This window comes from Saimiri boliviensis, chromosome 1 (genome assembly GCF_048565385.1).
Source record: "Saimiri boliviensis isolate mSaiBol1 chromosome 1, mSaiBol1.pri, whole genome shotgun sequence".
In the NCBI taxonomy this organism is placed as follows: Eukaryota; Metazoa; Chordata; class Mammalia; order Primates; family Cebidae; genus Saimiri; species Saimiri boliviensis.
Window position 1 is genome coordinate 156,345,491 of NC_133449.1, and position 27,893 is coordinate 156,373,383.

The 27,893-nt window shown below is 41.3% G+C and overlaps 1 protein-coding gene across 8 annotated transcripts in view; it reads right to left on the reverse strand.

Annotated features, from left to right (window-relative positions):
* GRIA1 (glutamate ionotropic receptor AMPA type subunit 1) overlaps positions 1 to 27,893 on the reverse strand; it is a 329,622-nt gene that overhangs the window by 178,775 nt on the left and 122,954 nt on the right. The window contains exon 3 of one of the 8 annotated variants that reach the window (XM_074378893.1): positions 13,745 to 13,841. The exons of the other annotated variants lie outside the window; for them this stretch is intronic. The gene's annotated coding sequence lies outside the window, so the exon portion shown is untranslated. The remainder of the gene's footprint in view (positions 1 to 13,744; positions 13,842 to 27,893) is intronic. 8 annotated transcript variants of the gene reach the window in all.

The following is a 27,893-nucleotide window of genomic DNA, read 5'->3' on the forward strand; positions in this document are numbered from 1 at the left end:
GGAGTATTCCAGGTAGGCGGAACAGCAACAGCCCAGGCCCGGCAGAGATAGAGAGACAGAGCATTCAGAGAACCCTGCCAGAGTGCCAGATTATGAGGGCCCTGCCTCCAAGAAACTCTGTAGCAGAGCATGTCCAGCAATCAGAGTGAGTAAAAAATGAGGCCAGGAATTCCCTCTTGGGAAGGCAGGAGGGCAGAAACCAATAAGGGCAGGAAACCCACACACTGCACAGTAAGGGCTGTCTAATTCCATCCTCAGCTCACTCAGACCTCTTTGATAATCACTCCTGGTTAGGGCACTATTCACTTAGTATCAATAAATCTCCTAGCCCTGGGCACTGGCCCTGACAGCTCTCTCACATGGAGGGAACTCCTGGCATTAGCAACTCCTTTTTTATTGTCACTTCATTTAAGGCTTCTCACACCAACATTTCTCCTTGGCTCCTGCCTCCAGTCCCTGAGAATGTGGCAGCCTCATTGTAAATAAAAGATAATGAGGTGACAGGACAGCTTCATTTTAGGGGAGGGAGATCAAAAATATGTGTGAATAGGGGCACTTTCAGGTGCTCATTCCCCTCCCAGAATAATTCTATCCTTCTTGTTGGAATCACATTCTTGATCATCTAACTCTAACCTTGTGACATCAAATGATGTGCTTTATTTCCATCACTCAGAGGGCAATAAGAGTGCCTGCCCATCCCTTTTTATACTCTCTTGTATCCTAGATATAACGCTGACATGCAAAGAATTACCATAATAGATATAAAGCATCCCGAAGCCCTCTAAACAATGTCACCTTTACTTAGGATCTGATACATCCAGGGCATCTCTGTCATTTACTAGATAAAACATTATCACTTACTAGATAAAACATTATCATTTATTATGCCAGAGAATTGGGGTGCCACAATAACACAAGACAGACATGTTTTCTACCTTCACAGAGCTTAAGCAAGAGTCCAGTGCATTCTACATGAAGGAAAATAAAGAGTGATTTGATCAGTAATAAAGAGATCGGCCATAGGATAAATGGTATTAACTGCTATTATAGCCAGTGTTAACCGAACCCTTAGCAGGGGCCAGACACAGTGTTAAGCACCTTTTTCCTGTATTGAAGCAGAGGGACCATTTTATCCAAATAACTGCGATGACAGAGAAGGGGTCAACAGAGAAACTCCAGAAACACCAGTTTGACTGGGGTTGGGGTTTGGCACAGAGTTGGAGATGGGTGGAGACTAGGTTGCCAAGGGCCTTGCCAGGGCTAAAGAAGTTACGTCATTGTATTTTGTGTCGATGTAGCCTTTCACTTTGGTTTTGGATTCATCTCAGCTTCCCAAGAACTCTCTTCATCCAGCCCTGGAGCCCCACTGGAAGATGGCTGCAAAAGGAGATGCAGAAGAGCCATCCTCTCAAGTCAGATTTGTGTGTTTATGATTAAGCATGGGTATTAATTACCAGGCACTGAAAGCCAATGAGATATGGGACTGCATATGAAGCTAAGAATTAGAACAAGGCTGGGCTCACTGGTCCTGAATTTAGACTCACCCGTGGGCTGACGTATGTAACCAAGGGCAGGGGCAAATGGGCTGATCAACTGGAGCTTCCCTTGTAAAATTCTTCAGGTGCCTGACATGATTGTGGAGAAGTTAGCACAAAGAAGCGCATCTGTGAACAAGCCCCTTCTCCTCTCCGGGCTGTGTTTTTCTGATCTGGACGATGGAGTTCAAACTAAATCAGTGTTTCTCAAATGTTGTTTGTTTTGGTGAAGTACCTATAACAGAACTTTTGTACTCATTGGGGATGTGTAGTCTGACAGATGGACATTTTCTGTTTCTTCTCTCCATCTTTCTTCTAACTAATCATTCACCCATCCAACAGGGGTTTACTGAGTGTGTAGTGTATGCTAGGTAGCAAGCTGGTGCTGGGGGTATACATCACTGGATAAAAAGACAAGTCTCTGCTCTCTTGGAGCTTAGGCTCCAGAAAGGGAGAGAGATGATATATGAGTAAACAAGGCCATTTCGGATGTTGCAAATGTTACAAAGAAAATAAAATGGGATGTTGTGAGAGTGACTGCCAGGACTATTTTAGACAGGCTGGTCACGGAAACCTCTCTGTGTCAACAGCACTGGAGCTGAGAAATGAACCCTGAGAAGGAGCTGGCCAGGTTAAGTGCTAAAGAAACAGTCCTAGGTAGAAGGAACAGAACGGAGGCTCTGAATGAGGCTGAGGGACAAGACAGAAGAGCTCAAGCAACAGAAAGAGGGCCCATGTGGACACAGTATAGGGGAGAGGAGGAAAGCAGTAGAGATGAAGGTGAGGAGAAAGAGATCACGTAGCTCTTTGGGTAAAATTGAACTCCTCTGAGGTATCCAGTACTTCATGTGTGGCATGGGTGACCTGCAGAGCTCTAGCTTAAGTCCTAGCTGGTCTCACAAGGCCTTTCCTCTCTAGCATCCCACAGTTCAAGTCCATTGAAGGGGGACAGTGGAGGGGAAGGTTGCTGTGACTCAGTGGGATAACCTAGAGAATGGGAAAGGGAACATCTGACAAGTGTAAACGGCATGACAAACATGGGATGCTCAGTGAGTTCACTGAGTTTCAGTGTAAATGTGGTTGTTTCTCAGTCATTTCTCGGCTGAAGGCTCTGGGCCTACACTCATGTTTCTGCTCTAGCCTGCACAGCCCTCCTGCCTCCTGCTTTCTTCCTCTTCAGATTCTTTCCATTCCTTAAAAGGTCAGCTCAAATGCTGTCTCCTTCATGAAGACCCTTATGTCTCCCTATTCTTACCTATAGGCGGAAAGTCTCCACCCACCTTTTAAATGTGCGTGTGCATCTTATCAATTTTATCTAACACCCATGCTTTATTAGTTTAGGTTCTGTAATTTGTAGGAACAGAATGTTGGAAGGATATGAGGAAGCCCCAACTAAAAAAGTGCCTCAGGTAAGACAGATATTGCAGCAGCTGTGGAAATCTAGATGTCAGCATTTCATGGATAGTCTCTTTAGAGTCTCACCGTTGCTCCAGCCATTTGTCGTAACTGTTTATACAATTCAAGATTAGCCTTGCTTAGGCATGGGCTGCTCCTGGGTCAAGGGAAGCAGAAAAACTATGTTACTAAGCTAGCAGCCAAAGGAAAATTAAAGTGCTGTGAACAGAGAGGAGATGCATGCCAGGCATATCAAACCAACAGATGTCTCCTAAATGTCTGATTGCAGCATTTCATAAATTAGAGCCCAAGATCTTGTTAGGAGCTCTGTAAATGTCCACAAATATGTTAGGAACTACATACATCTAAACACTGAGTATTAAATAAGGATCTATGTCTAATTCAGTCCTTGTTGTCTTTCTCCTATGGGCTAGATACTGTGGAATAGAGTGATGAATAAGACAGATGATGTCTTTGCCCTCATAAAGCTTATATTATTCTTTACATCCCCTTGAAGGATTCCCATAATGACTATACAGTATTTTTGGTACATGAGTGAATACAAGAATAAATGAGTGAATGCAAGTCATTTATCCATATTAATCTACAGATACTAAGTTGACCCATCTTTCTTTCATGGCATATCTTGCACTGAATGAATTGATTATTTTCTTTTATATCATCAAGTAACTTTTTGTGTATTTATGCCTTTTCACCTGCAATTGAGATGCCAACTCCCTTGAATGAAGAGGCTCTCCAAATCTTCATTTTTTCTGCTACATATAATGAATAATATACCATACAGAGCTAGGTAGGGAATAAGCAAAAATGCATGGTACTGTTACTCGTTTCATATTTTTTAAAATTAGGCTGCCCATCTAGCATCCATAGGTCTGGAAGATACATAATACTCCCCTGCGCTTCAGTCCACTGAACTTGATCACTCCCCTGTTAGCTTAGGCCAACAGAGAATGAGAGTGGTGCTCTTGGGCTGGCACTCAAGCGCTGCCAACCCTAATGTATTCCACCCACAGCACCCAGTCTCCTCAGCCATCTCTCCCCAGGCAAGAAGATTTACATTCCATTACAGAACGCAACCCTGAAGATGTTGAATGGGTTCAAAATGAGGACATTTTCGTCCCGTATGGCAAATTACTTAGCATCACTGTGTACTCAGGTATTATTATGAGAAGAGGATCTTTCAGGGACCGTCCATAGGGTAACACAACATATACATGCTGTTCTCCTTGACCTGTCACTTCACCTAAGAACAGTCATAGAGCATGGATTGTTAGTACAGAAAGGTACCTGGTCTTGAGGGACTATTGACCTAGAGAAAAGCCTAGACAGCTGCCTAACAACTCCATTTTAAAGTGTATTTAATTTACATGCACCTGGAATATGTGAAACCTGGTGTCCAGACTATTACTAGTGATAAGTAGAGCTTCCTACTTCACACGATGTTGGCACAGTAGTCACCTCCAACTACCTATTTGTTCTTGTGAGCTAGTACTACTTAAGAAACTACCATTCTTCTTCTTATTTATTATTGTAGTTATATCACCCATTGAGTGTTTACTATGCTTCAGATTCTATTCTCAGCACTTCACATGTATTTTATCACTTACTCTTCACAACAGCTCTCTAATTCCTTTTTCCTATTTCATGTATGAGGAAGCTGAAGTTCAGGGAGATTAATTAATCTTCTCCGAGTCGTTCATGTGGCGAGTGGCAGAGCTGCGATGTAAATACTGTTCTGTCCCACTCCATGGCCTGTGCCCTAAACCATGCTACTCCATTCCCTGAAAGTCCATTAACAGAAACCAGAGCTTTCATTCTTTGGACAATAGTAACAGCCAACACTGAGCACTCACTATGTGCCAAATATAAGCTAAGTGCCTTACCTGAATTACTCATTTAATGCTAATTTGACAGCACAGGGTAGAGATACAGTGTTTATTTTTATTTCATAGAGAGAAATCCAAGGTTAATTAACTTGCAAAAGATCATATAGCTATTGAGTAGAAGATTCAGAATCCAAACACAGGCATTCCCACTTTAGTGTCATCACTCTGCTCTTCTATGCCAGGTGTAGGCAAACTTTTTCTGTAAAAAGCCAAATAGTAAATATCTTAGGTTTTGTGGGCCATATGGTCTCCGCTGCAACTACTCAATGCTACTTTTATAGCATGAAGGCAGCCAATGACAATATGTAAACAAATGAGTGTGGCTGTGTTTCAATAAAACTTTATTTAGAAAATCTGGCATTGGGTTGGGTTTGGCCTGTGGGCTGTAGTTTGTAAACTCCTACCCTACACTATTCTGTTGCTAGATAGCAAGGATGAAATGTTAACAATTTGGGAGAGGTAACAATAACTTATAATGTATTATACAATTTTCAATCTCTTACATTCATTTTCTCTTGTGAATACTCAATAAGGTAGGCAGGGCAGAAAGGATGACCTTTATACCCGTGAACAGATGAGGAACCAAGGATGGACACAGGTCTGAACCCACATATTTCTTTTCCAATCTTGTGATTTTATCATGGTGACTCTGGGTGCTCACAATATAAGGAGGGTAAGGGAAAGAAACCCTGACAAGACCAAAGTTGATCAGTGAGGTCCCAGTTTGACTGAAGATCACTGCTTGTTGGTTTCTGTACAAGAATCAATGGGACCATGAAGCTCACAGATAGACTGCAGCTAACATGTTGACACAAGGACAGAGGTTCTGAGTTCCAGGCTTCCTCTTCTGATCATTGGCCAGCTTTGGACTAGAGGAGGCTATGATACTGCTCCATGGCTAAAACCCACACTGATGAGATCACAGAAGAGACACCAGTCTTAAGAAGGCAGGTGTTCATTCAAAAAGTGGATATGCACCAAGAGACTCACAATATTGTGGATGGACCCTTTGAGGCCAAGGCTCCACCACATGTGGGGACTCAATCAGGAATGCTGGGCCAGAGGCTCAGTCAGGAGCTGGGGTGAAGAGCTCTGTTTGAAATAAGGGATCTGAGACTTGGGATCTGATCCTTGGGTTAACAAGGCTCATTCCTGGATCAGGTTCAGGGGCCACAGTAAAGGCTGCAAACCAAGGCTAGAGTGAGTGTTCATTCAGCCTCATCTATGGCTTGGAGGCGGGATTCACTGAAGAGTCCTGGTAGGGAGTACATCTACCTAGCTCTGCCTTTGTGCAGCCTTTGGGAACTAGCACATGAACATCAGTCAAAGAGAAGTGGGTTGTGGGAGGGATCAGCTTCACAGCTTCCCCTCCTGGCGCAGTCATTTCCACAATCCCCATAGTCACAGAGCATCTTCTTCTGGTTCATGAATGAACCACTACTGCAGGGAACACCAGGTAAATTATTCATTAAATGAAGGCAGACTCTTCCTTTAGCTGTCTAAATTTCTGTTCCTTGGGTGAGTGGGAGAAAACAAATCTTTTCTTGTTTAGTCGTTATTTTTTTCCTATGAAAATAATACATGCACATGGGTTTTCCTAGGTCAACCAGCAAGCATACACTGTAATGCATACCCATGAACTTGATCTGCATCTGTTAATCAAGACAAAGCTTTATTGAAAGCCACAGATGACAGCCCGAGAGTGCCCTAAATAAGCAAAATTCATCTTCTAAGTAGTATGTATCTACTGAGGAAGCGAAAGGGCAAAAATGAAGGATAAAATAAAGACGGAAGACAAGAAGTTCTGTTTCTCTAAAACCCAGTAGCAGCATCAGAAACCATGTCCCACTTCATCTATATCTGAATTCACTCGTGACCCCTGCCCTTGACTGATTTCTGGAGCTGTGAGCACTAATTAAGTTGAGGGGTAGACACAGAAGAAAAGCAGAATCATTTTTATTTCTGCTTTTGTAATCTATGGTCTCGGCAAAGCATGCCAAGAAAACGACATTTGAAACAAATGCTCAGCCAATAGAGTCTTGCAATGCACATGCACTTGCAATTCCTTTTCTGCAGGGGTGTGAGATCAGTCAAGAGTCTCCAATAGCGGCACTTTGAACTCTAAGGCTGTGAGTTCTGGCCTTGCTTATCTCTCCCACAACATCTGCTTCCAGGCCATGCCTCCTCTGCCTGGGCTTCATACTGGTCTCTCACTTACCTTTCAGGACAGTCCCAACTTTCTTGCCTTGAAGTTTTTGTATAAGCTATCTCCAAGCAAGCTTTTCCAATGCTCTTTAAGGTGGCTGACCCCTTCTCATTCTTCAGATCTCAGCTTAAAATGTTCTCTCTTCATAGAGGCCTTCTCTAAAATATACATCCCACTCTTTTATTCTCTAATGCAGTACCTTGTTTCTTTCCATCACACCTTATCTCTATCTTTAATTATTTTGTTTCACTTTTGGTTTATTTGTTTAATTTCATCTCCCCCATTAGGGCAAGAATCATGTCTAGTCTACTTACCACTATTGTCCTAGCATCTACCACAGTGCCTGGCACATGGGAGGCACTGAAACACGTTTGTTGAATGGAATACATGTGTGAATGACCAAGTAAGCTGCAGGTTCTTTATGTGACCTAGTCATTTCTCCTTTTTGAAGTTATTTCCTCATAAGTAAAAGAAGTGACATTTAATTAGCTCTAACACTCTTCCACCTCCCTAGCTGTGCACATTTTCTTATTTACCATTTGACAGAAGGAGGAACTGAAGCATGAAAACCAAGAGCACATGCTGCCCAGCCCAGGGACTCAGGCCTCCTGGACAATTTCAGCCACAGAGACTCTTTAGAAAAAGCTCAGCTGCCTCCTCTGCCAAGATGCTCCTCACCAGCCAGTATTTAGGTCCCTTTGTACCAACATTTGAATCACTTTTCAAAGTTTCTCAAAACATGGCAGGAAACAGCTCCTGCTAAGTAACAGAATTCCGGAAGACATTTGGAGAAAAAAAGCATTTCTCACTATCCTGGAGTGTTCTCTTTGTACATCCCTGCTAAAATTAAGAGTTCCAGGAGTATAGAAGAAAAAGGCTGACATTCAAATTAATTCTGGAGGGAACAGTAAGCAAGGAAGAAGAGGGTAGAAGGCACAGGAACATGTCTACTATGAAAGTGGGGGAAGCATTTGAGGACAGAATGAAAATGAAGCGAATGTGCTAGTGCTCCTGCTTTTGCATAATGCATCCACAGATTCATGAGCAGGAGCCTCCCTGCCCCTGATTCACTCTCTAGCCTCATTCCTAACAGTCAGCCAGTCACCTGAAGTCCCACCTACACAGTTGCATATGAACAATTTCCTTACAGGTCTGCATACTTTTGCATGTACTCCTCAAAAATGTTCCTCCATGCCTAGAAAACTTCTATACATCCTTCAAGACCCCGGCCAGATGTTGACCCCAGTGGAAAGCCTTCCAATCCTTCCAGAAGAAATTCTTTACTTCCTCCTCTAAGGTTCTAATGTACTTTCTCTCTTAGCACGTGTCTTGATATTCTATAATTTCACATTTTCATATCTGTCTTCTTCATCAGACTATGAACTTCTGTGGGGCAGAGCTGGGTCTCATCTGTTTCTTAAGTATCAGAGCCTATTCCTGACTCTGACATGGTAGATGTTCAATAATGGTTTATTGAATATGTATTGATTTGCTTACCTGTGAAATGAGGACCATACTATCTACGTTGCCCACAGTGAGGATCAAATGAGGAAATAAGCTTACCAAAGCCCTAGATTCACTATCAAGAGTGGTCTACATTTGAGACAATCTTTTATTTAAATTGCACAACCCAAATATGAGGTGAGCTGCACAGGACGTTATTATTATCCTTTTCCAGATGAGCTTCCAAGGGTTAAATGGCTTGCTCTGAGTAGCACAGCCAATAAATGTCAAACTAGAAAAAGAAAACCCAGTTGCCCAACTTTCAGTAGGTATTTTTCCCCAGCAGATCACATATGCCTTTAAAAAATTATCTGTAAGTTTGATCATGCTGATTGACTGGCTAAAGAAAACATGGATACAGGGTCCCATTAAAAATGTCACAAATGTCTTTACAATGCCCACTTTGCATCCCCATTCTCACCCTGGCCTAGGGCTCTGCCCCTGCTTGCCAGTCACTGCAGACTTATTTCACTTTATCACTGGCCTTTGTTACTTTAATTCATCCCTGCTTCCACCTTGCCCACTTTCCCTTTTTCCATCCTCACCCAGCCTTCACTTAGCAGCCAGGAAGCTCTTTTGAAAACAGAAGTCACATCCTGTCAAAACAGATCCCCTCAAGCCCCTCAGAGGTTTCTGATCATGCTTTTGAATAAAGTCTCAACTCCTTTGCATAACCTCTGAGAATCTACACTGTCTGTTGACCTGATCAAGCTCATCATTTCCCTTTTCCTCATCTGCTGCTTCTGCTCCTGCAACCTAACATGGCCTCCCCCGATGCTCTTCTCACTGCCCAAACTCTTCTCCTGACTTTTGCTTGGATGGCTTCTTCCTGTCTCACAAGGACACCCTAAGCAGGTCATCCTGCTGCTCTGTCACAACATTTAGTGTCCTTAACAGAACTTTACTCAAATCCTAATTACACTCGAAGCCCTCTTAACTGATGCAATGTGAACGGCAATTAGATTATTTGAAAAAGATACAAAAAAATTTAAAACACTGTGGAGCACATGCATTTATCAATATTTTGATATCAGGAACTTGAAGGCACTTATACAATAAATATAAGTTCATATATTTTTTTCTGTGCTTTTCCCCAATCTTAGAGTCATCTCTCTGATACCTAATATTACAATGATTTTATTGATTTATCTGAGAGCCTTTCAAAAGTATTGAGTTTCCAAAAATATAGGACTTCCTTTTGCACTCATATTTCACTAGTTCACATAATTTTAATTAAATTGTCCAAATACAATAAAAACACAGAAATATAAATAAGTTTGAAAACAAACAGAATTGATTCTTGATTCTGGTATGCCACCAGCAAAGCTGATATGAGCAGAAATATGAGTTGATCAGAGAAGACAGTGCTGGGCAGGAGCTCTTGACTCAGCAGGGGCATGAATGGGGGTCTTAGAGAAATTGTGGAGAATGCAGTGAATCCAAAGAGATGGTTGAAGGGATGATGCTGCATTTAATCATTTATTAGCTCATTGATTATCTAGATGTTCCCTTTTTAGGACAAATTTGTGAGGGCAGAGACTGTCTTTTCTCAGCATATCTATCTAGTGCATAGAACAGTCTTCAGCAATGAGAGGTACAATGTCAAGTAAATGAGTAAGCGAGTGAGTGGACAATTTCCCCCCTTAAATGAAGAGCTTTTGTTTCCTCCTCAGTAAGAGAATAGACACGGACTGTGCAAGCACAGTTATTTCCAGATCCAAATGGCATTACCATTAAGAGGATATGTTTCTCTATCTCAAGTTCTGATTTCCTGTGCAGGTTCTGCACACACTCAGAGCTCTGCACTATGGACTTACCTTGCACATCCACACATACACCAAGCAACCACCATCACAGCCAGGCTGCTAAATACCCGACAGCTTGGACCACCTGTTGGTTTTAGGATGACCACCCCTCCTTCACCCTCCATTGTCTCCTTCAAGACAGCTGAGGAAATAAGGCCAGTTATGGGCCATGGTGCTAAAGCCATAAAATCTCTGCTGGATTTGTTTCTTTGAGGGTGCTGTGCAGATCTAGGACTGCTCTGAGTATGGGAGGGTGGGCCTTCACTCTGAAGATCTGAGGTGGGAAGCTGGGGCCTGCTTTGTTCAAAGCATTGGGCAAAAATTTCTTTCTTATCTATTGTCTTGGGTTGGCCTTTTCACCAGAGGGCTGAGATCCAGACAGCCAAGATTAGGTGAGGGCCACAGGGAAAGTAGCTTTCTCGGGTCTTCCAGTTTCACAGAAGCCCACAGCATAGCTTGGAGCAAAAGCCCCATACTAATAAACATGGGACTTTTTTCCTTCAACATATTCCTTTTCTTATCTCCCTCACACTTATCTTTAAGAAAAGAAGAGTTCACTGAGGATCTGGAGAACCTGATTACCAACACAGCCACAGTGGCAACAAGTGCTGCTGCTGATGACAATTATCATGAGTGTTTCTAACATGACTGATAGCTCCTTGCATATATTGAGCCCTTTAATGCTAGAAAATAGACTATGCATTTTGCATTCATGAACTCTTTTAATCTCTGCAACAGCTCAAGAGGGTGCACATTATTATTATTACCAATTCACAAAAGAAGGACTAAAACATAGATAGGCAGAGGTCACAGAACTGATAATAGCGGAGCTACAATTCAAACCCCTGTATGTGTGATTCCACATATGAGTTCTTATCACTTTGCTAAACTACCTTGCAATATATCTATTATAATACCATAACATTCACTGAATAAGTAACTGTCTCGAGTCAACAAGTCGTATATGGTGTAATATGGGGAAAACAAAAATCAAGACCCTTGCCTTTAAGAGGGTCGTTCTAATGTGGCGGAAGAGACAGACTTATGAATTGCTAATAAAAATTGTATGAGAAAACGAAATAAATTCTACAGCAGAAGCACAGCATGTTCTACACATTCAGAGGAAAGGACAATTGCTTAAGGAGGGAGAACAGGGCAGATTTCCAAGATGAAGATCTCGAAGGACAAGTGTGTTTTTAAAAGGCCAAGGCAGAAATGCCTGCTAGCTGGTGCAAACACATGAATGTGTGTGTGCGTGTGTTCCCAAGTGTGTGTGCACGGATCCCAAGTACCACTTCTGAATCCTCCTCAACCTAGTCACCACTGCACCGCTAGAGCCTTCCTGTAAGATTAAAAGTGTTTATATTCCTTGGTCTCAGGAGAGCAGGAGAAGGAAACCTTGAAAGTCTCCCAGTTTTTGTTAACTCTCCATAATGTCGCTCATCAGACGTTTCCCACCTGCCTTCTTCTCACTTTCTTCTAGGCTGAGACAGTTTAAAGTGTTTCCAGTCTTCTCACTTCACTGGCTGTCAACTGGGCTCCAAGCCGTGAAGGCTCCCGAGTCAGCACAGGGTGCTGTGAAAAGCATGCTGAGGATGCCTTGTGGAAGCAGGAGCTGCATGTAAAACATGGCTCTCTGGCAGAGCCAGGGCTTCCAGCTTTACCCAAAGCAGGAAGGAAGGGAGAGGGAAGAGGAAATGAGGAGGAGGAAAGGAATCTTTGTCCTCATCACAGCCCAACACTGCAGAGGAAAAGCAGAAAGGGCATGCAAGCCATTCAGGGCCCTGGCCTGTGAGTCAGCACACTTGGGGCCTGCTGCACAGGCCCACCCCTGCCTGTCTTTCTGTATAAGCTTGACAAGTTTCTTCCTGTTTCTGAGCTGGAGGTTCTCATTGGTAAAACAAAAGATTTGGCTGCAGTTACCATATTCTATGATGATTCTCAGCAGCATAGCGATGACTAGGAGAGGGACAAAGCTGGTCTGCAGACACAATAGCATTCTCACTGAGAGGCTGACTATGGTTACTGTTCTTCTGCACTCACTACTGGATCGGATCATACCACAATGAGTGGACTCTCCAAGGTAGGACTTAAGGATAGGAAGAGGAAAATAAAAAAAAAAAAAAAAAAACCAATAATTTGCTCTACTGTATAGAAAAAAAAAAACCCAAAAAATTAACAATGAAAAGGCAAGACTAGGCAAAGATGGTCATATACAAGAATTTGGGGAGAGGAGAAATGCAGATGAAGATGTAGGTGCATTTAGTTAACTTTTTAAATTGTCTAACAGTGGCCAATTAGCCTCAGATGCCACCCAGAAGACTGAGATAATGTTCACTGCAATAGTCATAAGAGACAATGTGAGCTATCATTTATTGAGCATATACTAAATACCTGCATTACTAAACATGTGCTGATGTATTTGTTCCCAATAATAATGTCATGAGAAGGTATTAGAATCTCCATTTACAGAAGAAAACGTGAAAGTTCAAGGACAAACAGAATTAGCAGTCATGGAAATCAAAGCAGGTCGGTCTGAACTTCAGCACCATGCTTGTAGCCATCCTGCCTTCGGAAAAGCAAACACAGGCAGGTACACTTCCCTCTTTACACAAACTCCCCTGTGATAAGCAGAATCTCATCACTGCTCTATCCACTCATGTCGATCCTTCAAGTTCCCCCTTAAACACCACCTCTTCTGTGAGAGTCCCAGTCAGAATTAATCGATCCTTCGATGGGCTCTCATAGTTCTTGGCTTTTACTGCTATTAGCACACTTCACACTTTCTACCTCTTGTTATAATTAATTGTGTCTGATCCTCCCTTGACGGTTTTTCTTTTTCTTTTTCTTTCCTTTTGTCTTGGGTTGGCTTTTTCCCCAGAGAGCTGAGATCCAGACAGCCAAGATTAGGTGAGAGTCACAGGGAAAGTAGCTTTCTCGGGTATTCTACACCAAAAGCAAGTAGCTTAGACGTTTGTTATGGCACTCGGCATCTTGCATGAATGCTAGCCTGCCTGCGTTTGCCTCTCATCTTGTCCAATAAGTCCTTCCTGTGAGGACAGGAACTGTGTCTTAGGAATCTTTCTGTCTACCTGAAACTTAATAGTGCCTTGGGAACAAAGGCTTTCTGAGTGAGGCTGAGACACGCAGCCAGTTTCTCTGTTGTCTCTGGTCTATCGACTGTGACACCACTCTGGTGTACTTTTCTCGCACCCTTTCCATGGTCAGAGTTATTGAACAATTGCTGTTCAAAGGTCAGGAATTTCTGTGTGGAATATCTCTCAGAGATCTGGGGTCGGGGGTGGGTGGGTGCATATGCAGCCCTCCCTGCTTCCCACGCCAGTCTCCTCGCCACCATCCTCCCTCCTCCCGTAGAGACCTGCCCACTCGTACCTCATTAGAATTCACTTTATGGAAAGCATTGCTCTCCCCATTCTTTTACTTTGGAGTGAGTGACTTCCTTCTGACTGGAAAAGAAAGACTGATTCCTCTGAAAAAAAAAAAAAGAAATCATTCTAGATTATTTTTCAAGTGGCGGGGAGACTTCTGGGGCAGAAAGGCCACCAGGAACACTTGGGTTCATGTACCTGTGTCTACTCCAGACTAGACACCTGAGTGGTTAAGGGAAAAGGGTTTGATGGTGGACAAACCAGGTTCAAAATGGCGCTTCATCCCTTGGGCAAGTTAATTAGTAACTCTGAGACCTTTGCTTCCTCGTCTGTATTATAGAATAATAGTTCACACCCAATGAGGCTGCTCTGAGAATCAAATGCATGTAAAACTTGTTTTTGCACAGTTCTGATTCAGTAAATAACTACTATCATTTCTGTTGCTGCAGTTTCTCTGAGGCTTTATTGTTCTTGTTTTATAAATAATATTATCTGACCACTAAGAGAGATAAGAGCAACATGCAGTGGAAAATTGTACCTCTGCAATTAATAAGAAGTGCAGAATCACATGTAACTTCTAGTTGAGAGACTAAGAATAGCTGTAGTTAAGTTTCTGCTTAAAAATAACTCATGCATTTTTAGGCTATCAGAACCGAAGGTGCTTTAGAGAGCATCTTCATCGATTGTGCTGATTTATAGAAATGACATTTCCAGGACCAGTCAGCTAAGCTGGGGCTCAAATGCAGGTCTCCTGATCCCTGTCCATTATATGTCCTACTGTCTCTTGAGGTGCTGCTCTTTTTCTGGATTTGACCATGTTGCATCCCTTCTGCTTTCGCATTAATCCCTATGGTCACCAGGCACCATCTGAAGATCCCGCTTTGTCCAGTATCAGTACGATGATGATAATACATCTTGCTACACAGACAGTGCTAAGATGTGTCTATTTCTATATGCAGAGAAGTTTCCACTCCACTTTAACTGTCCCTTAGCGTCACTCCTACATGAGTTAATTCAGCTGAAACTAATGTGCCAATGTCTATGTTAGCACCGAGAGCTAAGGGTCTATCCTTACTCTCAAGTGCCACCAGTGAGCTCAAATGCTGATGAGAATAGTGCTGGCATTCTGGAGTCAGCTTCAACAGTACAACACACACAGATGCACACACACACACACACTCACACACACTAGATTGGTCATTTTCCACATTGAGAGAGCAGAGTCAAGAAGGCCTGGCATAGCTGGAAGAGATGAGATGGAATAAGACTTCAGGTGGGAATCTCTTAAACTATGGAGAAGAGACCCTAACACTGAATAATCACTGTGCCCTAAATATGCCCTACACTTTACCTCCTCTCAGGGTTTGTGCAATCAACTCCTCTGCTTTCCTCTCCTGTTTAAAATCCATCTAGAACTTTGAATCATTAAAAATCTGTTCCTATTCCTGCCATTTTGCTGAATCATCATAGCAACCCAGTGAGGAAAGTATTTTTCATTCTCATTTCACAGATAAGCAACGTGAAGGTCAGAGGCTGAAAAGACTTTCCCCAGGACACAAAGCTCATCTGCAGAGTCAGGTCTTCCTCCCTCCAGGTTCAGTGGCCTTCTCTATGTGACAGTCGGTAGAGTCTCCACACTAAGTGACAGGCGTAGGCACCAGATCGCTGAGCTTTGAATCCTTGTGCTTGCACCTGTTTGTGACATGGCCCTGAGCGCATTCCTTAGCCAGTCTATGCCTCAGTTTCCTCATATACGGAATCATAGTCTCAATCTCAAAAGACTGAGAGGAACAAATGAGTTACTGTGTGCAAAGTGCTCAGAACATTGGTTGGCACATAACACTTGCTCAGTAAATGTTGCTATAGAAACTTCACTGTATCCTGTTTGAATTCTCTCTTTCAAGGCTGATCTGAAATGCCATGAAGTCTTACTCTGACTTTTCATAAATAAATGCAATTTCTGCCTCTTTTGGACCCTATAATCATTTGTACTTTTCCTGCAGCATACAACATAGTCTGCTGTACACTGGTATCTGTAAACTTGTTTTTCTCCTCCCACTCTCCCTTCGCCTGTGAGTGGTTTGGTATCAGAGAGAGCTCTGAAATAAACATATCTCCTGCAGTGCCCCGTATGGCGCTTGATGACAAAGAGGAAGTCAGTTGGCAAATGCCAGTAGCACTGAACTCAACTGAACCCAGAATTCTGGTTTCCACTAAGTCCTCAAATGTCGGGGCTAGAACGGCTCCTTAGAGACCAACCAATCCTAATTGGATGCTGGATAGCTGGGGCTGCTGGGACCAGGAAAGAGCCTTGCTCGAAGTCATACAGTTAATGGCAGAAGTAGGAGTAGAAATCAAATCTTCTCACAACCAGCATTCCCGTGGTATGTTTCTCCCATGGAATAGAGGATTAACTAGACCACACACCTGAGGCAGAAAGAGCAGGATGGAACACATGACAGCACACGGCTAAGCTTCAGCAGCAATATTGCTAAAAAAAAAAATAGACATGTCCTAGGGACTTATATCCAGCAGCGAACCAGGGCTGTGGGACATGAATGAATTGCAAAGACAAGGCTTCTTCTGTCCGCTGTGTGCTGACTTGGTATGTCTCTGCTGCTATGCAGGAGCTCTGCACAGGAGATGCTACTGAGTCCTGACTACATTAAAAGTATCAAATGTAAACCGTTCAATGGTTCTCTTCCTCCTTCCATTTAACATGGACTCGAACCTGGAATCCTTAACCCTTAGGCTCTAGAACACTTTCTCCATGTTGGAATTCGCATACAGAAGATACTAAAGATGTATGTTTCTTGCATGTCGGTGATGTTTCCTACAGTTTTCCACGTGATTATCTAATCTGGTAGAGATGAGTAAAGGAAAAGTCCTTTTCAGTCTATGGCCAGAGCTTCTTTGACACAGAATTCTATCAATTTTTTCCCCTTTGTTGAGGTTTCACATAACCTTTAAAATGTACAATGAATCAGAGATAATTCAGCCCTGGTCAGGATGACATGACCAGAGAAATGTTTTCATTCCTGGTACTGTAAAATCTTATCTTCCAAAGTAGAACAAGGTGAACAAGTCTCAAGGTTGTAAGCTCCTCCCCAGTCTCTCATGTGGATACATCAGGGAGGAGGACCAGGGAGAAACTGGTTCTTTCTGATGGCCGCAGGTGGGTAGGGTGCTAGAGAAGCATAACAAGCAGGCACAGCCCTTGGGCAGGGACTGCTGAGTCCGTATCCTCAAAGCCACCCTTAACCCAAGGTAAGCCTCCAAAAATGGGTGCAGGCTGGTGTGCTGAGTCATGGTTAGCAAGAAGTGATCATTCACAACATTATTCCTGGAGACAATTGCTCAGATGGCAAATAGCTTTCACCTTGCAACTTTGGGGGAGGTCATCTTTTTTTTATACACACAATAAATATGTTATTTTAAAGAATCTGTTAAATGTCTAGAGTAAAAAGTGCTTGTTACGGTTAAATGTGAAGGTGAGCCGAGGGAAGTGAAAGAGACTTTTTGCAAAAGAAATTCATCCAGAAGCCATTTCCAAGCACTGACTGACTTGACAGTATCCATTTGTTTCCCTTTTGAGTGATAGGTGCAGTTATTGTCATTACTGTGATTTCAATCCATACATGAGTTTAACAAATGTCCTGCGGAAACAACCATATTCAATGAGCCTTCAAAGAGCTCACCTACAACCTTATTGACACCATAAAACATACTGAGGCAAACTAGCACTAATTTATTATTATCATTGCCTTAAAGAGCCATCTTTGCAAACCTTCTGATTAATATCACTTCCCAACTCTTCAACAGATGAGCCATTATGCATGTTGAATGCATATTTGAGATGGAATTTTAGAATTTAAGTTTCCCCTGGGAATGATGAAGCTGACTTAACACATATGGATCCCATTACCTCCAAACAAATATTCTGTCATATTCATATCATCCACGTTGATGTAACAGAGGTAAAGGATGAAATGCAATTGGCTTACAAATTCTGAAGTTTAGTCTCTTAGTAAGATCAATTGCTCTTTGTTGTTTGTTTTTCACTGTTAATTAGGGTTTTCCATTTTCAAAGGAAACTTTATTCTCTTTTTTACTGAATGCTCCATCCTGAGCTGCCACTTGCTACTTTCTACTAACATATAATAAGCCCTGCTGATGACATTGAGCTCTAAGATTCCTTGAAGTCACAGACACTCTTACATGAGTAAGCAAAAACTCTGCAGATCTTACCCTCTTGTGCTAAGTCTTGGAGGCAGTACTCTGTACCACAGGGTAGGCAAATGAATGACACATATACCTTCTTCTCTGAACCCAAGGAAGACATTACTAATTAGTCACAGCATTTTTTTCCAGTTTAGCCCAGTGCTCACCGAGTACTTACTATCCACATTCTTGGAAGCTATCACTAATTGTCAGAATTGACAGTCTTGATAAAACCCATTTTCTGCCCTAGCCTTAATGGTTAAAAGCAATGGCTTTGCATAGACCCTCCTGAATTCAAATCCCAACACTATCACTTACTTGCTGTGTGATCTAGAGCACAGTTATCCAAGCACCTTAAATCTGTTTCTATTCTCTAAAGTGATCAATTCCCCTCACTCTACAGAGGTCTAAATTTAGACATTTCTTTCTCTGAGAAACCTCTATTTACATAAGATTTAGTGTAGGTGCCTCTGCAAACACCCCGAACTTGAACAGTTATAGGCTAATTTCTTCTAATTTCCCTCCATTAAAGTGTGAGTTCCTTGAGGAAAGAGATTTTTTTTCTTGTTCACTGTTATATTTTCAGGGCCTAGCAAAGGGCTTGGTGAAGTAAATGTCTGAAAAAAAGTTAGCCATTAATACATACAAATCACTTAAAATAGTGCTAGTGATATGATACTCAATAAAAAATTAGCTATTTTCATGTTTGTTATCATGTTCCATAAATTCAAATCTCTGAGAAGGAAGCCTGCGATGTAACTAACTTTTACATAAGTGTGGTTTAATTTTGCATTGCTCTTTCTTGCAAGTTGACAAGCATGGCAAAGGTATCCATACACTCTGAATCTTGAGAGAGTTGCATTCCTTGAGATTTGTATTCTTTCTCAAACACCAAACCTAACATCAGGACTTCTACTTAAGAGGCCTATTTGATTATATTTTGGGCCACACCCACCATGTTTGCCAACAGTGATGTTCACTAGCCCAACCTTTGTCCTAACATCAGCCCTTCAGAGACTTAGATGGGGTACACTTTCGGATTACTGGGGCCTCACAGTTTTCTTTGAAGTACCCAGGACTAAAGTAGGTCTCTCCTGGGATAATCACTTAGGGCAGTGGTTCTCAAACTCGAGTGTGCAGGGCATCAGAATCCTCTTAAGGGTTTGTTGAAACACAGCCTGCTGGGATCCACCCCTAAAGTTTCTGATTCAGTAAGTCTTGGGTGGGGCTTGAGAATTTTCATTTCTAACATATTCCCAGATGATGCTCATGCTGCTGGCACTGGACCATTCCATGAGAACCACTGATAATAATATAAAGGTGATAAAAGAGGAGAACTCTTGGCTGGAGAGAAAAAAAAAAAAAAAAACCCATGTTCTGTTTAACTGCTGCCAGACCGGTGATGAACTCCAGTCTGAATCCTGTAAGGTATTTGCAACCAATTCTCATTAAAGTCAAGAAAATTTATGCATAAATATCAGCTGTAGGACGTTACTGGCAGAATGAAAAAGCAAGGCTTCTAAATTTTGCTGATGGAGCTTGCAATTTTCCCTCTTTCTCAGTTGATAACTAGTGAAATGACTTGATACTTTAATATCTCACAGTTGATATCATACTTCTATATATATATATATATATATATATATATATATATATATATATATATAACAAAAACAAAAACAAAACAAAGCAGATAGAGTTTTCTTTCTCTCAGGACAAACGTTCCTGAGATTTTCCCACTGCTTCCAACTGATCAGAAGATGTAATATGCTCCACCTCAGGTTATCTGGATCATACGAGTCTACAGACGGTGTCATTGCCTATGTACTGGAGTGCTTTGGTATTCCTTTAAGTGCTTGCTCTATTGTCTCAAGCAGAATCTTAGGGATATTTGTCTTCTCTCTAAGCATGGGTGCAAAAATAAGAAAAGAAAGTCTATCCAACGGGGAAGAAAGCCCATTCTAGAAGAGTATCTAGTTTCTTCTATGTTTTCCACTGCTCATTTCAGCATGTGCAAGATTTGTTATTCACAGTGCAAAGAAACCACATTATACTTTCTGATCTACAGCGGGGAATGATTTTCACTCTAGTCTTGCATTTTGTATTTGCATCTGATTCATACTTAATCAGAATTTATAGATCACTTCACTGTATACATTTCATTGTGTATCACACATTAGAAAACAAACTTTTTGTTTTAGCTCATTATAAAAGCCTAGAATGCCAGGAATGGAAGGAACTGTAGAGGCTTGTTCTAACTTCCTTATACTACAGGGAAGTGGTAAGTGCTCCGGGATGGAGTTTGGGGAAATGTTGTCCTCAAGGTCACACAGGAAGGGTGAGTCAGAGGCAGCAACGACACTTGAGCTTCCATTTCCTGAGTCTAAGTTTACTGTTCTCGCCATGTTTTCCCCGACCCGCCTCAGAGTTTAAGAGCCTAGCAAGGCCAAACGGTTGTAGTAGTATTTTCCCACTCTTAATTTCTTGATCTTCTCTCTCTCTTTTTTTCCTAAGAGAATTTTGTTGGACAGTGAGATAAAGTGGGATAAAGATACACATTCCCTTTCCACTTTAAATAAATGGCAGGTCCTTGTTGCCTGCTGCCTTTATAAGCCTTCCATTTGGCTCACCCTACCCCATGCCTTCCATTATGTGGATAGCAATTTGTCTTTCTCTCCAGTACCATGGGCTATGTCACTGCCTGATTATTCTCCTGTCTCTCAGTAGACCCAGAGCCCATCTGCTCCCTTTCTTGAAGTTCCCTTACAGAAGAGGTCTTTCCCCAGAGAAAATGCCCTAACCTAGTCTTTCTAAAATGAGTAAGATCTTCAGATTCCTCAACTCTAAATGACTGGCTTGATAAAATAAAATATGCAAAATGTTCAAATGAATTAAGTACAAAGATAAGTTTGGGGCTTCTTAATGTATCTCAGGACTCAATGCCCATTTTGTATAATAAATCATAGGAGACATGACCCCATCATTGCAGAATCTTCAAAAAAAAAAAATGCAGGTTGAATGAGACACTTTCTTTCATTCATTAAATGAGTCAACAGAGAAGAGGAGAAAACAGTTTAAACCAAACTGCATTTCTGACCATTGTCCTATCAAGCTATTAAGATCTGTCCCTGACCTAAGTGAGGTCATGACTACGTGTTATCTAAGTCTGCACAGACAGACAGTTATGTGAATTTTATGAGGTCATTATCCTGAAATGCCTCCATTATTAGCATTGTCAGGAAATGGGATCTTTGAGAAAGTAGTACTAAATAAATTTCTCTTGTAAGCAGCTGAAGAATTTTAAACATTTTGAAAAAAATATCCTAATAGTTTCTATACGTGCTTCTGCTTTTATAAAAAGAGCATAACATACAGAACTTCTCCTTGGCCAACACAGTAGTGTCACAGGTCATGAATACTTGCAGACACAGGCACTGTATTTTGCATTTGTTTCTATTCTCTTTAATTTCCTGGAAGGAATCCTGGCTCATAGCAGGCATAAAATAACTGGTTGCTAGTTAATAAATATGATAACTCCCTTAGGGACTCTTGAGGTGTTAGGGTGCTCTGTTTTTGTTTCTTTGTTTTGGTCCCCAGACTGAGTCAGACTTGGTGAACCTGAAGTCTCCATTGGTCCCTCCCTCCTTGTCAGCTGTCACTCCTCTTTCTGTCAGCAGACATTGCTGACACTCCTCCAGTCCACACCCACCTGCTGTTTTTCTTACCTGACATCTGTTGTTAACAAGTTCAACAGCCAAACCTGTTCAATCACTCAACTCACATTTATATAGGTTTGCAGTCAACATACATTTGGCTGCAGGGTGCAAGAATGATGCAATTCTTTCATCTGGCTTAGAAAACTTTATTCTGCATTGAGATAGTAGAAGTTTTCAAAATTTTATGTTGATTTAAAGTCTGAAAGCTGGTTAAATTGGGATATATGTAGAATAAAATGCAAATTACCCTCATAGGTTGTAACATTCTTAACTAGAAAGTTTGAACCCCTAGCTTAGATCTATCAAGGCTTTATCCTAGTCCCACGAAGATTTCTAGCTCATCCATTTCCATCTTTGCCAAATTGATAACATTAAGCCACACTTCAAACCAAACAAGTTACCTCTGGGAAGAAAACCAGCATACAAGAAACCAAATAATTTTATGCTATTTCCCAGTTGTTACTACATCCACCCCACACATAAATCCAGGATCTTTTGAAGATCATAATAGAAAGTGGGCATTCTAAGTTGAAGAAATAGTTTGGGCAAAATAAGACAAGCCCAAAGTATGGTGTACATGTGAAGTTTTGGAGGTGGAGGGGAAGGTGGGTAGTACTGCCAGCTTCTTAGACTCATAGTCACAACAGCAGGAATATGCACTATATCAGAGGGACTTAAGGGAAAGGAGGTAGAGAGAAGAGGAAAGTTAAATAATAGACGTAAAGAGAAGGATGAGCAATTTTAGTTGGTCACTACAAATATGAGATGAGGGGTATGGCCTATGCTAAACTATACTTTAGTTGATTTGTTCTGTAGGGTCTTACGTACTGAAAGTCAGAGGCTAAATGAAGGTGAGAGGCAAGGAGATCAATGAAAAGATTCTGTAAACTCGTGCACCCATTCTCCCTAATCCCAGTCATAAGGATCCAAACCACATCTTTTCCCAATTCTACTCAAGATAGACAACCTTAGCAAAGGACTCAATAGGTAGAAAGAAAGCCAACGTTTGTGCCATGTTTCCGGATAAACAAGATGGTTGCTGACATAGAATTCTTCCCCAGAAAGAATTGAAAGCCAGCAGCCTACTTTCCCAGGGAACCAGATGACTGATTCATCTACTTCCTGAAAACAAAATGGCAGTCACCATACAGAATCTTATGTGAGTGTACAATGGAAAAGACATAGCCATCAGGCACACACACTGGAGCATTTATTTTGATAACTAGCTCTTAAAAACAGGAATGTAGCACGATATCACAAACCTACTGATTTTCTGAGCATTTGATTCTCTGGCTCATAGGAATCTCACTCTTGTCCCTGAATATCTACAGTCTTTCTTGGCAATGCTGTGAATGGTTTTTATATCCAAGGGCAGGAGATCTTGTCATATTTCTGTACTTTTACTCAGAAGCGACCTTCTGCCTGAAGTCCCATCCTCACCCAAATTTCCCTGATAATAATTCAGAGAAAACAGGCAGCAGCAGCAATAGTCATGGCCAACATTTGAGTACTTACAAACAACAGATAGTCTGCTGAGTTCATACACGTTAACTCATTTCAACTTCCCAACAACCCAGTTTTCTTCATCTTAATTATGTGGATGAAAACATTTAAGTGAAGAGAGAGTAAATAACTTTCCAAGGCTCACACAGTCAGTCCAAGCATCTGGAGACAGAAATCTTAACAGCCACGTGGCCTCCAACTCAACTTTTCCAAAGTCCCTTTTCCCTGATGCCCAAGAATACACTTCCTCCCTTGGAATTGTGCTGTATATTAGTTGAACCCATATGATGGCAATTTCTACCTAAAATTCATTTGTTCCACACATATTTATTAAATGACTTACTATATGCTAGGGACTGTGCTAGGCCCTGGGAGAATAAATTTTTATCCTAGAGCAAACTTGTCTAACCTGTGGCCTGTGGGCCACATGTAGCCTAGGATGGATTAGAATGTGTCCCAACACGAATGTATAAACTTTCTTAAAACCATTATGAGATTTTTTTTTTTTTTGCAATTTTTTCTTAGCTCATCATCTATCATGAATGTTAGTGTATTTTATGTGTGGCCCAAGACAATTCTTCTTCCAAAGTGGCTCAGGGGAGTCAAAAGATTGGACACCCTTGTCCTAGAGAATCTCAAAGACTAGTGAGTGGGAAATAAGTAATCAGGATGTGAGATAAAAAGAATTAGAATCAGGAAACACCCCTGATTCTAATGGAAGCATAAAGGAAGAAACAACTAATCCAATTGTATCATGTTTGAAAAGCCTTCCAGGAAGAAGAGACACGGAGTCTGGGACCTGAATGATAGGACAGTGGCAGGTAAGTGATGGAGTATTTCACACCCAGGTAAGTGGCATATGCAGACCCGCAGAGACTGAGTAACGTGGCTCGCATTGCTTCCTCTGTAGCCACCCCCATCCTCTGATACTGCAAAGTCTTGTAGTGCTAGTATGTCTCACCCATAGTGCTTTCAAAATAAACAGATGAAGACATTTGGCAAAGTTGGTTCCAGACTCAAACTGACCTGAGTTCAAATCTTGGCTCCACTAAGTTCTTGTTTCTGTGTCTTTAGGAAAGACATTAGCATCTTTAAACCTCAGTTTCAACATCTAGAGATGGGGGTGAGGAAGAGTGCCATCATCCTAAAGTTGTTGCAAGTCTGAAAATGACCTAATATCCTGCCTCAGTCTCCTGAGTAGTTGGAATTTCAGGCACATGCCACTATGCTCAGCTGATTAATTTTTTTTTTTTTTTTTTTTTTTTTTGTAGAGGCAGGGCCTTACAATGTTGACTAGTATGGTCTCAAACTCCTGGCCTCAAGCGGTCCTTCCACCTAAGCCTCCCAAAGTGCTGGGATTACAAGCATGTGCTGCTGTGCTCAGCTGGTAGCTTTTATTCATAATGGTAGTTGTTTCTGGGTCTACCTGGATTATCAGCTATCCATGAGGAGAAATCTGACATTTTTCTTTGTGTGCCTTGTGCCTTGATCTGTATAGACTTAATAATAGGTACTTAGTAAGTATCTGCTGATGGATTTGTTAGTGTGCATTTCCCATTAATTATTAAGAAAATGTTTACTGAGTGCTTACTATGTGCCAGGAACTGTTCCACATGCTGTGGAACAAGTGAACAAGGCTCATTATTGGAGTTTTCATCCCAGAATTCTGATGAGCAGTTTCATAAAACTGATGATTACTTATACTTTAAAATCACATTTGAAAAATGTTATCCATAGCATAAGAATTCTAAAATTGTTAATGATAACTCTAAATCCACTTGATGTTTCTGGAGAATCTGATTCCTTATCTTAAGGCCTCTTCAATTGGCTCTATATTTTTTCCAACTGTCACTGGGTCCTGCCTGAATCTAAAATGATGATTTCCACTTCATTTCATGGTCTATATCATAGCATCCCTCTCACAGTTCTTATCAGCAATAAACCAATTTGTTAATCTCTTTTTTTTTTCTACTGCATTCTGGTGGTACCTGAGTGACTATCTGTTTGCATAGAAAGATAAATGGGTTATCAATCAAACAATTTAGGTTTTCAGTTTTGGTACTAATTGATTAAGCTATATTTTTTGCTTATTCTGTCAATGAATATTAATGAAGTTCTTAACAGGAACAGCATGGCTCAGTTGTGGGTTCAGGTTTTGGAGTCAATGCCTGCGTTACAAACAAACTCTGCCACTTTCCAGCCATATCATCTTGGGTGAGTGACTTGACCAGTTTCCTTATTTGCAAAATGGGGATAATAATAACACCTACTTTACAGGATAACTGTTGTAAGTATTACATGAGTAAATACATATAAAGATCATAGGACATTATGCTTAGAGCTAACAAGTTTTCAATAGATGTCAGTTACTGTCACTTTATGATGAATAACTATTATCACTATCAAACACCAGGCACTGCCTATGGCACAGTGAAAATGGTGGGAGAAGGAAAAGACATATTCTTTGTCCTTTTATGGCTTACCTTCTAATAAGTGAAGATACATTAAACAACTAAATACCCAAGTAAACACAAAATTACAAATCATAATGAGTGTCAGAAGGGAAAGGAACAGGAAAGGGTGGTAGGGTGTGTGGTCTAAGAAGTGTCATTTGAGCTGAGGTCTAAAGAATAAATAGGAGATGGAGCAGTGAAGAAGGGGTGTGCACCTGTGTATGAAAAACTGTCCAAGCAGTGAGAGAAGCAGGTATGAAGCCCCCAGGGCAGGGACTGAAGGCTGGTGTGGCTACAGAGTGAAGACTGAGGTGGAGGGGTGGCTGGTGCAGCAGGCAGGGTCCAGGCCATGCAAGGCCTGGTGGGGGATGTGGCACTGGAATGTTTTCCTAAGGGCCAAGGAAACCCAGGGACGACACATGGCTTCCTTTCTTGCCCATAGATTTTCTGAAACTAAAATGAAAGGATTATATAAATGCCTCTCAAGCTCCTTTAACACCGAAGAATATCAGATTCTGCAATGGCTGACAAAAAAAAAAAAAAAAAAAAAAAAAAAAAAAAAAAAAAAAAAAGTGGCTGTTTCTAGGAAAATGTTAGGTTGGTGCAAAAGTAATTGTGGTTTGTCATTAAAAGTAATGGCAAAATAGCAATGACGTTCTCCCCAACCTAACAGATTACAAAGGAGAGGAAGAGAGGGGAAAAAGGAAGGGAGGTAAGAAAGAAGGAAAGAAGCAGCTGACTAAAACCTCAGTGGAGACATGAAGCCTGGAAATGAAATGTTGAATATTCAACTCAGATACAGAGTCAGTATCTATTACACGTATGTGTGTGTAGGTGTGCTTGACTTACGCATGTATTTGTATATTAACTGATTTGCTAGGAACCCAAACTAGGGGAGTCTTTGCATGGAAAACAAGTAAGACTAACAGGCTGGAAACGATGGAGAGGGGAAAAATGCTGTGTCAATCATTTTGGTTAAGTACATGATTACTGGATATAAAGATGTGTCTGAAACTGCTCCTGCCTGAAAGCTGGTGTTGAGGAATTGAAATATTTGCGGAGGCATGGTTTAGTGTCTCCTTTCAGGAGCTGTTCAGTGGACATAAACAGAATTACATTAGGAAAAGAGTGATGGAGAAAGTACTCTCTGGAACAGAAATTTTTATTGGAGGGGGAAAAGAAAAAGGAGATTTAGCCCCAAAAGGACTGACTCCAAGAATGCCAATTTGTTCCAGCCTCCCAGAGCCCAGAAGAACTTGAGCACTTCTCACCTTGATATTCAGATGCAGCAGTCAAAAGAAGCATGCAAGGCAGAGAAAATCAAAAATAAATAAGTGTTCTTCAAACACAGATTTCCTTTTTTCCGGCTAAGTGAAGCTAAGATTTAAGGATTTATGAAGGAGAAGCACACACTGGTCCAACTCTGCAAACGCTTTATAATGCTAATACTGGTTCTCAGAACTTGCTGCTGTTATGGGTATGTGTGGCTGGGTATCCTATGAAACTTGAAGAAAATGCAGGGAAAAATACTGAATTGAAGTTCTTCAGTGGAATGGGAAGTAGAAGGAGTCCCTTATGGCATATGTAAAGTTCTTTTCTGATAAGAAAATATCCACTAACAATACATCCTACTTTCTTAACTACTTCCCTATTTGCTTGTAGTTCAATTTGCATATGGCTGATTTGAGTTGATAACAGAGGTTGCCATGTATTGGACATTCACAATATGTCTTAGGCATTTAACATGCATTATCCCACTGAATCTTCACAATGCATTGCAAGATAGATTCTAATATCCCCCTTGTATACATGAGGAAATGGAGGCTCAGAGAGGTTAACTTGCACAAAGACATAGCCTTCTGGGATTTATGTGCAGATTTGATTTCCAACCCCATATTTTCTTGTATGTGACATGGGGTTGGTTGATAGTATCATCTTTAAATTTTCATGTTTCTAAAGCTCCCTCAAGAAGACTGTGGGTTCAGCATGTCCACTAGTATTTCTGTTCTGTGCACTTTTCTCACTGTGGACACTCTCCTTATCCCTTCTCAGCATTCCTATGTATTCAGATATTTTCTCTTATCAGAACCCGCTCGCTCTGGGATCATTCATACCCACCTAGATGCAAATGGCAGGAAGCAGGAATCAATATTTAGCAATAATTCATTACTTCTCTACAGCTTGTGGTCAAGGACTCACACTCCCCCATCTCACATCCTCCTAGTAACATGGAAAGGCAGATAAAGCAAGCATTCTCCCT